The sequence below is a fragment of the Lactuca serriola genome, chromosome 3 (assembly GCF_051521515.1).
Source record: "Lactuca serriola cultivar US96UC23 chromosome 3, Lser_US96UC23_V15, whole genome shotgun sequence".
Lineage (NCBI taxonomy): Eukaryota > Viridiplantae > Streptophyta > Magnoliopsida > Asterales > Asteraceae > Lactuca > Lactuca serriola.
Window position 1 is genome coordinate 6,451,877 of NC_136410.1, and position 17,045 is coordinate 6,468,921.

General features: G+C 36.2%; 1 long non-coding RNA gene across 1 annotated transcript; it reads right to left on the reverse strand.

Annotated features, from left to right (window-relative positions):
• Nucleotides 1-10,188: 10,188 nt before the first annotated feature.
• On the reverse strand, nt 10,189-12,001 carry LOC145094248 (uncharacterized). Its single transcript, XR_013703240.1, has 3 exons — nt 11,822-12,001; nt 10,915-10,980; nt 10,189-10,396 (listed from the first exon to the last, which is right to left on the reverse strand). It is a non-coding gene; the product is annotated as an uncharacterized LOC145094248 (long non-coding RNA).
• Nucleotides 12,002-17,045: the final 5,044 nt, after the last annotated feature.

Consider the following 17,045-nt stretch of genomic DNA (forward strand, 5'->3'; position numbering starts at 1 on the left):
CTACCCCCGTGGTCTTATATACAAGTGTTATGGGCTACCCCCATGGTCCTTCATATAAATACCACAGGCTACCCTAGGGGTCTTCCATGCAAGTATCACAAAAACAAATATCATCCTACACAGTATAATGAGAAGACTCACCTATCTCATGAAGTTAAATAAACCATAGCTAACTGTTACACAACCGGTGCTACAACACATCTATCAATCAATCAAGGTCTACCCTTAGTCTATACTCTAGAACTATCACTTTGACCAACAGTCAACCCATGTCAAAAAGTCAACGATCAAAGTCAAAACTACAAGTTGACTTCAGAGGGTTGCCACGTCGTAACCTCCTATTTTTCATGTCATGGCATAATAAGGACAAAATAGTCGCCACGTCATGACAGCCAAACGCCATGTCATGGAAACTGGGTTCAACAACTTAAAGGATCAAGGCATTTTCCATCCATTTCATGAGCTCCAAAACACAAATCTAATTCTTCCCAAGGTCTTAATGGATAAAGTTTTCAACTTTATCCATTAAGACATCCCTCTAAGCGAAGATCTCAAATCCTAGGTCCTTAATGGGAACTTAACGCATGGAATCAACCATTATGCACTTAATCCATGAAGTCTTCAACCCAAAACTTCCATAAGAGTTTTAGAGACCCTAATGATCCCTAAAAATGCAAACTTTGCGGACATGCTTCCCCCATGCATGTCCTTTCCCAAATCTAGGTCAAAAGATGCAATATGACCTAATATTCTTGCAACGCCCCTAAATCACAACCACATCCTAAATCTATGAGATATAATGCTCTTGGGACTCATATAGATCATAAAGTTGAAAACTTTATCTCTTCTGCTCATTCCATCTTCACAAATGGGGAAAAAATGGCATAAAAATCTAGATCCAAGTGGCATACAACAAAAGATGAGTATTTGAAGACTTACAAGAAGTCCACAAGCTTTACGCAAAGATGATGAGGGATTTCTTGGAGGAGCTAAGCACCAAAAATTATTCTCCTTCTTTCAAAACCACCAAAAGTTTGCAAAAGTGAGCTCAAAAGCTTCAAGAGGGATAGCGTTTGGCCAAAGGGTCATTTAGATGTGATGAAGACTAAGGGTGGGGGAAACCCTAGCCATCACTTCCTTTAAATAGGGCTTAAGGCCCGTAAATTAGGGTATGTTTTTTTGGAAGGAATGGAATCGAATCTGAGGGAAAAGGTTTCCAATTCCCTCAAATTCCTATGTTTGGTTCGGCTTCAAGGGAAATAAAAGGAATGCTAAATGAAATATTTTCCGTTCAAATGAAGGAAAGTTCATTCCTTCACAATCTCAATGAAATTAATTCCTTCATTAGATGGAAAGCACCAGATTACGATTTTTCCCTCGCTAAACATTACCATACCTTTCATCACTTAACGTAGATCGTTTAGCTTATTCTCGTTGAGCAGACATCCCCAATATTCACTTGTTCTCCATTTCGTCACATGGGTCGTCCGACGACCTTAATTCCAGGTAATCTCTATCTCTCTCTCCATCTACTTTTCTCTTTACATTCGAACTAAAGGTAATCTCTATCTCTCTCTCCATCTACTTTTCTCTTTACATTCGAACTAAATAGCCCCTGTGAAGCAAGACTTAATCAATTTAATATTTCAAGCTAATCGATTTTTTCACATTCTTTTCTGATTTTCTAAATTCGTCTACAACAATCGTTAGTGAAGTTAATCAAGTTCTTGTTTTTTTTTTCTAATTTTCTAAATTCTCGTTCTTTTCACAATTTTAGAAAAATCGAAACTCTGTTCTTTACCTTCTTGTTAAGATTTCCTTTGTTAGATATAAAACTAGGAAGTTAATTAAGTTATTTGATTTAATTTTGAATTTGACATGATTGTGATTCCTTGTATGTTCTAGTGTTTTTGAAATTTGTTTATGAAGTTGTGACATCGCTACTATGAGAAAGTGAACAAAGAAAGCATGTCATGGTTTCTTGCTAAATCTATAGAACATAAAACATGTTGTGGTTTCAATGTTATTTGGTGGTTTTTCTATTTTGCTATCAATATATGTCATTTTTTTGTTTTGCTATCAATGGAATATGTATACCATTTTCTGTTTTACAGGAAAATGTCTCGACTTAGTTTAACAACAATCGTAGACAAAGGCAAACTTCATTGATTTTAACATGATGGAACGTTGTTTTGCACATTGTTATAGTCCTTTTATTAATGATATTCAATAAGAAAGTAAAATTAAGAAAAATAGAAAAAAAGGGCAATTATGTCATTATATATGGATTCCAATTCCAAATCCTGCGAACCAAACAGAATCTGGAATTAATTCTAATTCCATTTCCTGCCAACCAAACAGGATATGGAATTGGATTCAAATTCCTAACATATTCCTTTTTTAATTTCAAATGCAATTCCTTCAACAACATTCTGCAAACCAAACAGACCCTCAGGGTTTTGCAAAGAATGGTTGCCACGTCCTGGCTAACATATTGCCACATCTTGGCAGTCATTTAAGATGCACGTCTCAAGCAAGCTTTGCCACGCCGTGGTGATACATTCACCACGTCGTGGCCAATCAAATTTTCTAAAATACTTATAAAATTCATACCTCATAATCAGGATGTTAAAAAATCCACTTTTAAAAAAAAACATTTCATTTGCCCTTTCCAAATGAACCGCAAAGCCGCCCTAACTACAACAAAGATAAATTTAGATTTTGTTTTCTAAGCAACTGTCATGAAGGTAGTAACACTCAAGATCAAATCCTGAAATGAACAAGAAACCCTTAAATCATGCCACACCAAGACAATACATGGTCCCAAATCTCTGATATCTTTGGGAAGGTAAGAAAAACTTGTGTAGTAGTGTCTTTCGAAAAGCTGAAAAATGGACAAGAAACATCTAGAAGAACAAGCCTTCGATACACCAAACTTAAAGATAGTGGAATATTAAAGTTAAAGACGAGAAAAACAATTTATTTTAATAGGAACCCAACTATTCCATGGAAAATTGTTGGCTCATATAGGTAAAAAGCCAAATCAATGACATCTCTTAAAGACTGTCGATAACATCCCTAACGAGTCTCCCAACCAGGACCATGAATCTAGCCCATTTGATCCAACAACGCATATAGAGCTTCAAATTACCATTGTCCCTCCCCACACCTAAGTATTTTCTTCATGTTTATCTCTAAATAGTAGTCAACTTACTGCCTTGAGTGTACCTATCAATAATCAAACATATTTTTCCGAATCTACAATGTGGAGACGAGGAAATCTTTGTTTGATGGTTGTGTTTCCGATTAATTCTTTCCGAAAAAGTGTCCTTTCCGCTTTTAATATTTCCTTTAAATAAGTTTGGTAAGACAACATCCATCTCAATTAAATCTTATTCAATATTTGAAATATCAACCTAAGCGCTAGAGATACTTTTTTAGCCATCAAAAAAGTATCATGACCATTAAACATGTGAATAACATGAATTGTGAGAGACTACGACCTACAAGGTTCGATTTTTACTATCCATCATCGCTTTTCTTTGAGAGAAAAATTAAGGTTTCTAAGACCCATAATGCCAAGGCCATCTATTTCTTTTAGAGAAATGTTTTTTTCCCAACTAATATAGTTGATTTTTAGCCTTGAACAATCTCTCCTAAAAGAAATTTATCCAAATACCTTTTAAAATGTTGAGGATCATCTTATTACTTTCAAAATGGAGAAATAGTAAAGGGTAAGCTACCAATGACAAATTTTACCAAAGGTACGTACCACCAAATGAAAGGCTTTTAGCCTTCCGTTTTTTTAGTTTAAATTTAGATCGATCACAAACAAGGTTCCGATTGCGACATAATTTGATATTTACACCAATAGACCAACCCTAAATAAGTGAAAGAAAAATTGTATGCTTTGCAATTGAGAAGATTAGCCGTTCTAGAAAATTTGAAATTAGAGACTCTAGTCCCTGAACTGTTTCTCTTAACAAAATCGACCCATAAACTGGAAGCAAGGTAAAAACTGTTAGATTAGTGTCTAAGTCCATAACTATTTTGGTATGTACTTGACCCGATGGTGCATGGTCATTTTGGGTTGCCTTCACCAAAGCAACTTGATAGGATGAATTATGGAGAGAAATGATTAAATATGATTTATTAATATATTATGGGAATAATATATTAAAGGAGAAATCATATTGTTTAATTAATATTAGTGAAGAATTAATAAGAATTAAGTTTGTGACTAAAAGATATTAATTAAACTTAAAAGACTGGAATTGTAATTATAAGATAATTGCAATTGGGCTATGGATTGCCTTATATTATAAGGTTGGACGAATTCTAAGGGGAAACCTATTAGAAATCGTCCATGGCCTTTAAGGAAAGGAGTCCATGGGTTGCTTAGGGCTTAAGCATCCAAATTAGGTTTTCCTTGTTAGATAACCCTAATGACCTCACTATATATAGAGCCATTTTGCCCCAAAAACGTGGACAAGCTTCTGTTTAGGGTTTCCACACGTTTTGGGCAGCCTCTTTCTCTTCTCCTCTTCATCCTCTTGCTCTTGGTGTTTGTGAACCATTAGAGGAGTGACATTTGTGACTCTAAGCTTTCTAAAGTCAATACAAGAAGGATTTGTGATTGTTATTGCTATATAAGAATCAAGGTATGATCTAAACCCTTATTTATATGTTATATTGATTATCATATTCTAGATCTAGGGTTTATAGTCTTGGATGAATTGCATGTATAATAAAGAAACCTAGATCCAAGCATTAGGGTTTGTATGAGCACATAGGATGTTCTTATAGCTAAAACCCATCAATGGTATCAGAGCCTTGATTGGTTTCTATTGTATTGATGCATTATGTAGCTGAAAATCGAAATCTGGCTTACTGTTTGACCTGACTCGGCGAGTCACTACTTGGACTCGGCGAGTCAGCCCTACTCGGCGAGTTCCAGAGTGTGACTCGGCGAGTTAGAGCGTCTGACAGAGGAATCTTCGGATTTTGTTGCTGTTTTGCTTAAGGATAATTACCATATTCGTTTTAAACCTATAAAATACGAATTTTATTGTTTCTTAATGAATATCCTTGCCAAAAACACAAGATAATTACCAATTGATTAGATAATAACTTCCTTATATGATAAAGATTGGATTATTTGTATTAATTGGGTAACTTATTTTGCAAATAATTGAAAATTAGGTCAAATATAGATAATGACAAAATTAATCATTTAATTTATATTATTTGTTATTTGATCCTTGTGTTATGAAAAGTTTCAATTTTTCCCCTTTAGGTTTTTTAGTTTAAATTTAAACTCAAAAGTTTAGTTTTGAAATTTAAATAGTTGAAACCCTAATGTTTTGAAAAGGTTTCAAAACTTGCCCTCAAGTTTTGGAATTTAAAAGTTGATTAAAAGGTTTAATTTAGGAATGTTAAATTCTAAAACCCTAGTATTGTTTTGAAAAGTTCAAATCACACCCTTATGGTTTTATTAATTAATTAAGATGTATAATTAAAAGAGGTTTAATAAATCCGTATAAGTTTAGGTTTACAATTTAATTGAATTAAAAGTATAATTGTTAAATTTGACCTCCTAGTATTTTAAAAGTGTAAAATACACCCTATACTATATATAACATTAAAAGTCTAACATTATATATATGTATGAGTAAAAGTCAGTCTTACCGTTAGTAGGCCTCATTCACGAAGTTGGTCTATAAGGGGTGTTTAAGGAAATTGCCTATAAAATGGTGATTGAATGGGTATCCACTCTTACCCACTGCACTCTTGACTAGTGGAGGGTCGTTAGCCGAACGGGTAGGATAGGAAAAAACCTTCCATTATAAGTATAATGAAGTACAAAAGTAACTAAATGTTTTACAAATTCCCAATCTTAGTTACTTAGGCAAAAGTGAATTGATGCAATTCCATGAAATTACACTTTGTGCCCTTGCGAAGACGTTAATGGAGCATGTGTGGTTAACCGGCACACTAAATGGTTCCAAGCAAAGGTAGAAAAGGGTGACTCAATGTTTGTCATAGTTCGGTGGAGCGTGTGTGGTTTACCGGCACATCGAATAGGTGATTGTAACATGTGGGGGCACCATGTAAGTTTGCTTGGTTATTCACACCCGCTTTGTGATCCTCGGCATCCCAGTCACAAACAAGAGGGGCATATCGAGATTTAAACATGTCATTGAAATGTTCAATGAATCTCAAAGGATCTAGGAGTTTTCATAGATTTAAAACTTCAATTTCTTTTCATGGTGGAAATTAGTGAATCGTCATTCACTTACCTTCAAATATTCTACAACTAGATTACGACATCCCTTTTGAAGCTTGTAGCATATTGTGTTGGGTCCTAGCCTTAGTATCTCATTTGGGTGATTTACTAAGGACTCAATCAATCAACTAACTTGAATTCGTTTTCTCCCGTTTTGTAGATGTCAAAGTACGACAACTATGGTCTTCCCAAATCTCGTGGAACAAGCATTCCACATGAAGATGATATTCCACGATTAGATCGAGGAACAAGAGATCATGCTTCACTTCTTCCACCTCCTCCAATTATTCTCCTTAACCCACAAGTTTGAAGGCTTGAAAGGTTCAAGCTCACTCAAGCCCTTTTGGCAAGTAAACATAAAGAAGGAAAGTCGGTTTGTGCACACGTCCTAGGGATGAAGTCACACATTGATAAGTTAAGAATGTTGGGATCCGTTGTCTGTGAGGAGATGGTTGTTAACTGGGTTCTTCAGTCACTTCCTAACTCGTATAGTGAGTTCGTAAGAGAGTAATATATGATGAACCACGATGTGATCCTTATAGATCTCACTTATATGCTTATTGCTGCTGAATCAGCAATGGTTTGGCGCAATGGAAAAGCAAAGTTGATTGGTGAATCTGCCTTCCAGACCTCTATGGATGTAGGCAATGGCAACAAAAGACATGCCATGATTGAAGAGTTTGATCATAATAGAAAGGCAATATCTGAAGTAGTTCCATGTCCTGTTCCAAAAGAGTCAATTTGCTTTTATTGCCAAGAGAAGGGGCATTGGAGACGAAGCTGCCCTATTTACCTAAGAGATCTAAGAGATGGGAGAGTCAACGTATGGTTCTGCTTTAGGTAAAATCTATTGACTAACTCTTTTAAGCTCCTATTCTAGATTCTTAATACATAATGTGATAAGATTACCATTGATGTTTTGTAGGATCGAAGAAAAGAAAGGAAGCTTAAGGGAAGAAGTGAGCAGAATCTAACCGTGAAGAAATGGATTTCGATCGCATTACTTGAAGATTAGATTCTTGAGCTACTACTTAGAGTTAGAATTAGAAATATGTATTAACATAGTTTTTCATTGAATTGCATTGTAAGGACAAATTTTTCTGCAATAAAATAAATTTTGATTTTTTATATTATTTATTTATCCTTGCAATGGCATGCATGAAAATTGATGTTTGAAGGTTTCTAATATTAGCAATAATGGATTTGATTCTTAATTATGTTGTTTGTGGAAATGTCGAGAATTTACCAAATAGGGAGAGTTTCTCATCGCCCAAGTTTCAGTTGGACAGAAACTTGGAATCATGCAACTTGGTTACACGATGAATGAGAAATTTCATATTTGGAAATTAGACTAATTCATTGACAAAGTGTCAAGTGAAGGACTAAGAGATCGAGTACACAAAGTTGTGTGTTGATCAAGTCCACCATAAGAGTAACAAAGATATTCGTCATGATTTGCTAAAGGTTTAGTAAATATGATCATACTTATAAGATTAAGTGTAATTCTGAATTGATTGAAAAAGTTTAAGTCAATAGCAGAACGAATAAGAAGAATCAAGTAGGCAGAAAGATAAAAGTTTCTCCATTCTAAGAAGAAGGGAGAGTACCTTTTATGCTTTATGATAGGTATTAATGATTAAGAACCATATCTCAATTGATCCTCTAAGTGAGTCTTAGTACAATTGTATGTCTAAGAAGAGGAATCAAGAATTGAAGAAATGGTTAAATCAAGAAGTCAATCATACTTCGTTCCAAAACAAGTCTTAGAGTTAAGATTGTGAAATTGAGTGATAAGTATTAAGAAGGTTTATAACATTCATCAAATGTGGAAAGCTGTGATGTCTTGGATAAGATCAACTAGGACCAATTTATGAAGTGTTTTGATAAAAACTACACTAACTCTTGAATATTTGTTTGTCAAGAAATGTTTATTGACAAGAGAATCTTATATGTCAAGGAGTCAGTGGGAGTCTTAATGGTCTTGAAAGGTTTCAAGAACAAATCAAAATAAACCTTATCGATCATCACTAGCACACGATTTGAGGTTTACAACCTATCGTGTTGACACTATTTTGTGCCATTGAGTTAATTATGCATGTGAGTTCTATGAGTTCTCATTTGAACGCATAAAAGGCAGGCACCTTGATCAATGGAAAGTACATTGATAGGAATGGGTGAGCTGCTTAACTACTTGGAAGACATGGTGGGCAGCTGTGTTACCATAAGGCAAGAAGTCAAGATTAAGAAAGTTCGGTCCATATGAGTTTGAATTTGTCGTAAACTTTGGTTTTGACAAATTCACATGGATAGGAACACATACACCATTAAAATCTAAGTGTCATAAGATTCCCTCCTTCATGAAAATGATTGTGAGGAAATGCTTTCACTAATAGAGATTTTAAGAAGATAGTGATTGTGAAATTGTATTTTCTCGAATTCGATTATGGTTACGGTATCCCTTTCCATGATTTGAATTGTGAGGTTTGGCAATTAGTCTGAATTGTTTAGACACACATATGAGCTATCTAAGGAAAAGGTGTATAAGCTTAGATAAAGGATTATCAAAACATTAGGTATTAGAAACGTGAACTTAAGAAATTCAATAGGTATTGTTTTTCTGAAAGTTAAGCTGTTTCTGAATACATGTCAAAGCTAGTGGGAGCATAAGTGTTATGTTTTATAATAATAATCATTATAGTGGGAGCATAAATGTTATGATTGTATGATTATTATGGAAAGTATTGCAAGTTAGCAATATTAATTATAGAAAACAATAGTTATACTTTGCAAAGTTGCAAGCGTTGAAAAGTTGTTTTGCTATAATTAAGGGAGATGATATTATGCTTCATTTCAAATCTAAAGGCTTAGGTTGTGGAATGTTAATAAATTTAGTCAAGGAAACATAGTGTGGTTACAAATTTCGATTATGATTACGGCATTCCTCTTCATAGTTCGAATTTTGAGAACGTAGCACATAAAATATTATGGTAGAAGATTGATAGAGTATCAAATCTTTGTGTAAGACATTATGCATCGTGTCTCATACGCTTCGGGTATATGATCGATTGCAAATGATATAATATTTGACCATTATAAAATTTTCCAAATGTCTAGCGCATTTAGAGGGAAAAAGGACAAGAATCGGTTTTGACTAAGATAATTAAACAACTATCAAAGGACAATCCAAAGTTCGCCGAGGATTGGTCGCTTGTGAGTAGTTGGAAGCATGATATTGGATGGACCATATCGACATTATTATGAATAGAAAAGATGCTATTAAGAATGAGTTTTCATATGGAAAAATATGGAAACGTGTCCATATTGGGAATTGAATATTGAAAATCCATGTCTAGATTAGAAACTTTTATGCAAAAGGATGTTCAAAGGAATGTACTTTGAGTGACAGACATCACATCTAAGGAATTGTCTTGTAACAATCTCCGATAGAGGACTTTGTAATATCATTGGCAATAGTCATTGTGACTTTTGTGCTATGACATTATAAAAGGATCATTGCATAAAATATTAGAATCTAGCATATTCCGTAAGTGGCAAGAATTTGATATTCTTTCACTTGTGAAAAGGATTGGGAGTTGTTAAATGAGTATGATTGGAAAAGTGTTAATTTGATCTATTTCACAAAGTAAGAACCATAGGTAAACATTGTGTGCATGCTAAGAGCATGGGCAAGTGTTGTAATAATTCAAGTAACAAGTTGATTACCCGAAACAACAAATAATGAGTAATCGATATGGTGATAAATAAAAGGTGTTTCATTTATGCTCAAAGGTTTGAAGTCATATGGGATTAGTATTATCCTTGTGTTTCACTTTGCATGTTTTGACTTCCTGAATAATTTAATTGAAACGACCCAAAAAATACGACCCAAAAATTTCGTTTTTCAACATAACCAAAAACCATAATCTGAGTGTCATATCATAAACCATACATGATGTATCTCAAAATAATAATAAAAACACTGTGCGGAAAACTGTATCATATCCATGTCATATAAAAATCAAGAACCAAATCAACTCCCAGGATAAAAGCTGAAGCTGTGGTGTGTGCGATGCCATCATCCCGAGCTCTTCCCTCTACAAGCGGAAGTACCTGAAACCAAAACTGAAACTGTAAGCACGAAGCTTAGTGAGCTCCCCCAAACTACCACATACCATACAATACATATAAATCACATACTAGGCCTTGCCCACTGCATCAGACCGAGGTCTGGAACTAGCTGCATCGGACCGAAGTCCAGAACTGACTGGGACCTTGTCCCCTGCATCGGACCAGAGTCCGGAACTAACTGCATCGGGCCGAAGTCCGGAACTAACTGCATCGGACCGAAATCCGGAACTGACTGCATCGGACCGAAGTCCGGAACTAACTGCATCGTACCGAAGTCCGGAACTGACTGATCATGACATAGCATAACACATAACAACTATTATAATCACACATACTGTATACTGCATCGGACCGAAGTCCGGAACACATACACGAATATGCTTGAATCACAAAGACATCAAGCACTCTAGCTACTGCATCAGACTAAAGACCAGAACTACTGATAATTACACGGGCCGGCATTGCGGCCGTAGACCCGTTCCTACTGAAGGGAAACTCACCTCGTGAACTGGCTGCTGAGTGTATGGCTCTGGAAGCTAGCTGCTGCTGCTCCGGTATCTCCCCGGCTACAAGTCCATAAACACACTCAATCAAATACTAAACACTGCACTGGGTAAAATGACTCTTTTACCCTTGGTCAAAGTCAACTCTCAGATAAAGTCAACTCTCGGTCAAAGTCAACCCATAGTTGACCTGACTCGCCGAGTTGGGCCGCCAACTCGCCGAGTCCCTATTCTCACTCCTCGACTCAACTCGCTGCTACTCGTCGAGTATGGCATCGACTCGACGAGTACTCTCCCGATCCAAGAACTCAGACAATCTTCATCCGACTCGCCGAGTCCTATGAACAACTCGACGAGTTGTTCTTGAGCTTAAGAAGATTGCCTTGGACTCGCCGAGTTGTATGAACAACTCGCCGAGTCCCCCGATTACTGAGTCTACCTTCAAACTCGCTGAGTCCACTCCCTTACTCACTGGTCCCACTCGATACCGCTCGAAAGGAAGAAATCGGGGACTCGCGACTAGACTCGCCGAGTCGTTCTTCCGACTCGCCGAGTCACCGCCATGCAACTATTCTACACTCGATTCTGATCAAATCCAGTACATACAAATGATAGATCTGAGTCCAATAAGCTGATTTACCACGTAAAGTTTCGAACTTTACGTGTACAAACGCATGAACAAGGGAATAAATGCTAAAAGATGCTTAAAAGGGGTAGATCTAGGGTTAATGTGCAAAATAGCTCCATAAAGGCAATAGATCTGGGCTCTACAACTCCTAAATGAACAGATCTAAGGTTATCTCGGCATAAGAGAGCTTCCATATCAACATAAGGCTTTAGAAAGGCATAAACAAGATCTAGAAAGGGTTTCAAAGCATAAAAGGGAAGGAAATCTGAAGAATACCTCAAAGAGCTGTTGCTTTCCCTTGAATCTCTGCTCTACAATCCTTCTCCTTGCTCCTTTCTTCTTCTCCTTCTTCAAGCCTTCACAATTAGCACACAAAATCACTTAGAATCGCTCAAGAACGAATTAGGGTTTTCTCACAGCTTTAGAGGGTGAAGGAGGCGGGATTGGGGGCTATAAGGTGGCTTAAATAGTGGGCAACCCGGGGATTTAGGGTTTCTCCCAGACGGGCAGACTCGCCGAGTCCAGAATATGGACTCGCCGAGTCGCCAGCTAATCACGTGCTCGAAATCCTGACCCTACTCGGCGAGTCAGGCTATGAACTCGCCGAGTCCCTCTTGCAAAACTTCAAAATAAATACCAAGGAATTACCATACCGGACACGGGTCGTTACATTAATTGGTTTAGAACAGTCAAATTATTCAAACGGGCCACAATCGTTCATATGTTGGAAGTAGGTATGAATGAAGACCGTCGTGAATTGGTGTGTGGATTGTCTAAAGAGTATTAGACATAAGCAAATGTTTGCTGCGACGTTCATGAGTGCTTATGAATATGATTTGAGCATTGGATTAAACCCACGCTCACTTGGATCACTCCATGAATTGTATCACGAGTGTTTGGTGAGACGATAACATCTTATATTCTTGAAACCGAGATGCGTGAGTTGTATCTTGCAAATCAGATGCACATTGATAATATGTAAACGCACCAGTAACTTGTTGTTATAAAACATATTGTTGTGTGTGATTCGGTAAGTAAGTGCAAGCGAGCATTGAATCAAAGTTTATCCGTTCCTTTTATCCAAAGTAGGATAAAAGCGATATCTTTGGGCCCCTCGATGATTTAGTGATGACAAACGTAAATACTTGGCCGGGCTAGGGCTAATTTGATTTGTTCAATTAGTCAGTCGTCATAAATCGGAAGTCGAGAAATAGTACAGAGAGAATGATTAAAAAATCATGTCTTTTACGATATCTAGAATGGAGGAATATATGATCCCTTATCTAAAGGACACGCGTATCTGATAGGATCAGAGTTGACAGCGGCTTTGGAAAGCTACGATTGCAGATCGGGATCTGAAGTCATACGCATAATAGTTATTAGACTTATCCAAGTGGGAGACTGTTGGATTAGTGTCTAATTCCATAACTATTTTGGTATGTACTTGACCCGATGGTGCATGGTCCTTTTGGGTTGCCTTCACCAAAGCAACTTGATAGGATGAATTATGGAGAGAAAGGATTAAATATGATTTATTAATATATTATGGGAATAATATATTAAAGGAGAAATCATATTGTTTAATTAATATTAGTCAAGAATTAATAAGAATTAAGTTTGTGACTAAAAGAGATTAACTAAACTTAAGGGACTGGAATTGTAATTATAAGATAATTGCAATTAGGCTATGGATTGCCTTATATTATAAGGTTGGACGAATTCTATGGGGAAACCCATTAGAAATCGTCCAAGGCCTTTAAGGAAAGGAGTCCATGGGTTGCTTAGGGCTTAAGCATCCAAATTAGGGTTTCCTTGTTAGATAACCCTAATGGCCTCACTATATATAGAGCCATTTTGCCCCAAAAACGTGGACAAGCTTCTTTCTAGGGTTTCCACACGTTTTGGGCAGCCTCCTTCTCTTCTCCTCTTCATCCTCTTGCTCTTGGTGTTTGTGAACCATTAGAGGAGTGACATTTGTGACTCTAAGCTTTCTAAAGTCAATACAAGAAGGATTTGAGATTGTTATTGCTACATAACAATCAAGGTATGATCTAAACCCTTATTTATATGTTATATTGATTATCATATTCTAGATCTAGGGTTTATAGTCTTGGATGAATTGCATGTACAATAGAGAAACCTAGATCCAAGCATTATGGTTTGTATGAGCACATAGGATGTTCTTATAGCTAAAACCCATCAAAAACATCTAAGGAGACGTTTAAGATTAAGTCTCGACTTCTCAGTTGGACCCCCTAGGGCTCAAACTCGTTGGGATCACCTTGTTGGAACCATATTTTCTAACATTTTCCGAGCCTTGACCTGAGACCATATATACATAAGATGTTGAGTTCATCCGTAAACCATCGTCTTTGAGGGAGTGATGTGGGTCATTGGTTGCTTGCGTTACCAAATTTAAATTGCTAGAGATGATTTATTGTTCCTATCAGATTTAGCAATATTAGCACATAACAACATATTCACGAAGATTTGAGCACTTCCATCCATTCAAAATGTTTGAGACATAGAACGTCGTTGCAATCATGTTGACCTCTTCATGATTGACTTATCTCGTGGATCTCCTTTTGGTGTAGACGACCTTCGTCCATCCATGATATTCTTCATCTTTATGGTATCCATGAGCTCTGTCGACCTTTCCCTTCCATGCCAATTGCTAGATTGCATAAGTGTACATGTGGAAAGAGATCTACAAGCTTATCAATAAGGTATCTAAAGTAATTCTTAAAAGTTGGTCGATAAGCTATTTAAGTTGTTTCACGGGACACAAACACGATGGGTGTGTTTAACATGGAGAGTTTGGGAGCGTTTGGGAGCTTCTAACTTCTACCGTTTAACAAAACGCTCTGTTTTAAACTTAAAGCCTCATTTGACATTACAAGCTTTTAGCGTTTAATTTAAACAAAATGTTTCAAATCTAAAAGCTACTTCACATAGTGTTTAACAAAACGCTATAGGCTATCAGCTACCCATTACATGTTACTCGTTATCCGCTACCCACTACCAACTAGTTTTGCCGAACACGTCATATAATACAATAACGTAAAAGAAAAAAGCTATCTAAAATGTGCCACACATGTTTAAGGGTGGACATATAAGCTTATATTCGACAAACTCCTTTGACATAAACCTAATACATTTAAAGGAATGAAGTTTATTGGTAGAAGTTGATTCCTCATAATATACTGATAATTAAGTTAATGACCAATCAGTGGCGGACCTTAGTGGTGCCCCAGGGGTCCCGGGCCACTGCTCCGACGCTGACACGTAGTGTAAAAAAAATTTACTATTTTTTTATTGGGTGCACCGGCTTAAAACACGAGTGACACTGCTAATATAGATTTATTTGGAAATTTTTTTTAGTGTCACCCCTACAAAAATGTGTTGCGTCCGCCACTGTGACCAACCTTGAAAATAAATGTGTCGTACGATAGTTTTATGAATGTGTTTTGTTGGTCGTGTATTAACACAATATTATATGTTTAAAGAAATATTAGGAGCATGATATGATATGTTATGTGAGTGGTATTTTAACAAAGGATGTTAATATCTTATCAAATACAAAACATTGTCATGTTACGTATAACACAACGTGGTTAAACCAAGGTTGGAATTTGATTTTTCGTCAAATAGTTTTTATATGTGCTTTGTGATTATTATTTTTCTATGCAACATCATTAGGTGATTTGTCTAAAATCATACAAATTCACATTTAATACATTTAATGGTAGTTTACATTAAAAAATTTAGAATATTAATATAAAATTAAAATTTAATGTTTGAAGCAAAAGAATGACTTGTCACGTGAGCACCTTAAGGGCATGGGTCACGCACCGGACTTCCACTTTTAATGCTATCAACCAACCTCCGGTACACCACCCCTTGAACGACGGGTCCCATTGCCCCCTGTGTTCCGGTTCCGGTGTGCTCGATCACGTGCGATCTCATCGTAAAACACGTTCCGGTGTGTCTCTGCAAAGATTTATACTGGCATAATCTAATTCCTTATTTCGTATGGAATCGCACGACCCTTCCACTTGTCCTCCATTATGTTACCACGTATAATATCTTTGCTAATAATATTTTTGGAGTAATATGCAGTTTTGGTCCCTGTGCTTTACACCTATTTACTGATTTAGTCAAACTTTTAGATTGTTGACATGACTTGTTCGCGTGGTTTCCAAAACTTGCACGCGAGGTCATTTAGACAGTTTTTGTCATTTGGCCTCTGTTAAATGAATGTAAAATGACAAAAATGTTCATTTTTTATTATTATTTTATCTTTCTCAGTCATTTTTAAACTTGAAGGATCACCATTTTAAACTAGAAAAATGTCTTAAAGCTAAAAAGTTTTGGTCCATCGATGGAGCTTAACGCTTTCTCTGTTTCTCCCACGTCTTTGAAAGTCAGCTCTGAAATCAATGAACACAACAAACTCATTTTACGGTGTTTCTTGATGATTTCTCGACATATCTTCCTAACTCCCTAAAAATCAAACCAACTTATGATACGAAAATGATCACTCCAATTTAAGATTCTGAGCAGCTCGTATCCCTCACTCACAAGCGAATCAAGTTTATATCCTCCACCGTCACCGCTTCTATCAAGGGAAAATGACATAAAAGCCTTAAGTTTTCACAATAATGTCGGTTTTACCATTAGACGTGTTTCAGGTCAAGTAAAGTTGGATGTTTTGTTTAATTTGTCCTTGCAGTCAAAACTTTTACATTTTTTCATAAAAACATGAAAAAGAAACGGTCCGGGGCAAAGCCCCGAGCTTTTCATTCTTACACTTTTTACATCTGTCATATTTATCGATTCGGAAACAACATTGAAAACTTTTGGCCCCCACGTAGCGGGGGTAACCTTTCTAGTTATTATTATTATTATTAAAATATATATTTTTAATACATTTTTAAAAGTGTAAAAATATTTTATACATACATTTTTAAATGTATAAAAATATTTTTATTAATTCAAATATGTATTTGATAGTTTATTTTATTTACTTCTTTTTACAGTTTATTTTAGAATTTTTAGATGTTTTTATTATTAAGACATTGTATATTCTTTATTTTCTTTATTATGGATCGTACCGGGTGCTTTTTATTTTGCATAAGGCATTTTGCAGGTTTTCGGTGTTCGTTGCGGTTGCGAGTTGATTGGAGACGAGCTTAGTGGGCTCTCGAGGCATTATTGGGTTTGGCGGATCCATAAAAAAAGATTTGAGCCTTAAGAGTTAAAGACTTGGATATTTTGGGCTTGTGAAGATGGGTCATAAACTTTTATTTTGGGCTTAGAGTATCCATTTTTGTAGCTAAATGATGATTGGTTGGTTTAAATCACATGGATATAGAGGGGATCAAAGGAATCTTTGGTAGTGGAAGGGTGGAGTGGAGGAATGAAGAGCCAATAGCATTACAGCAACACTTGCGCGGGTGAAATTTTCGTCGCGCGAGAACTATCGCAACTGCCCAATATG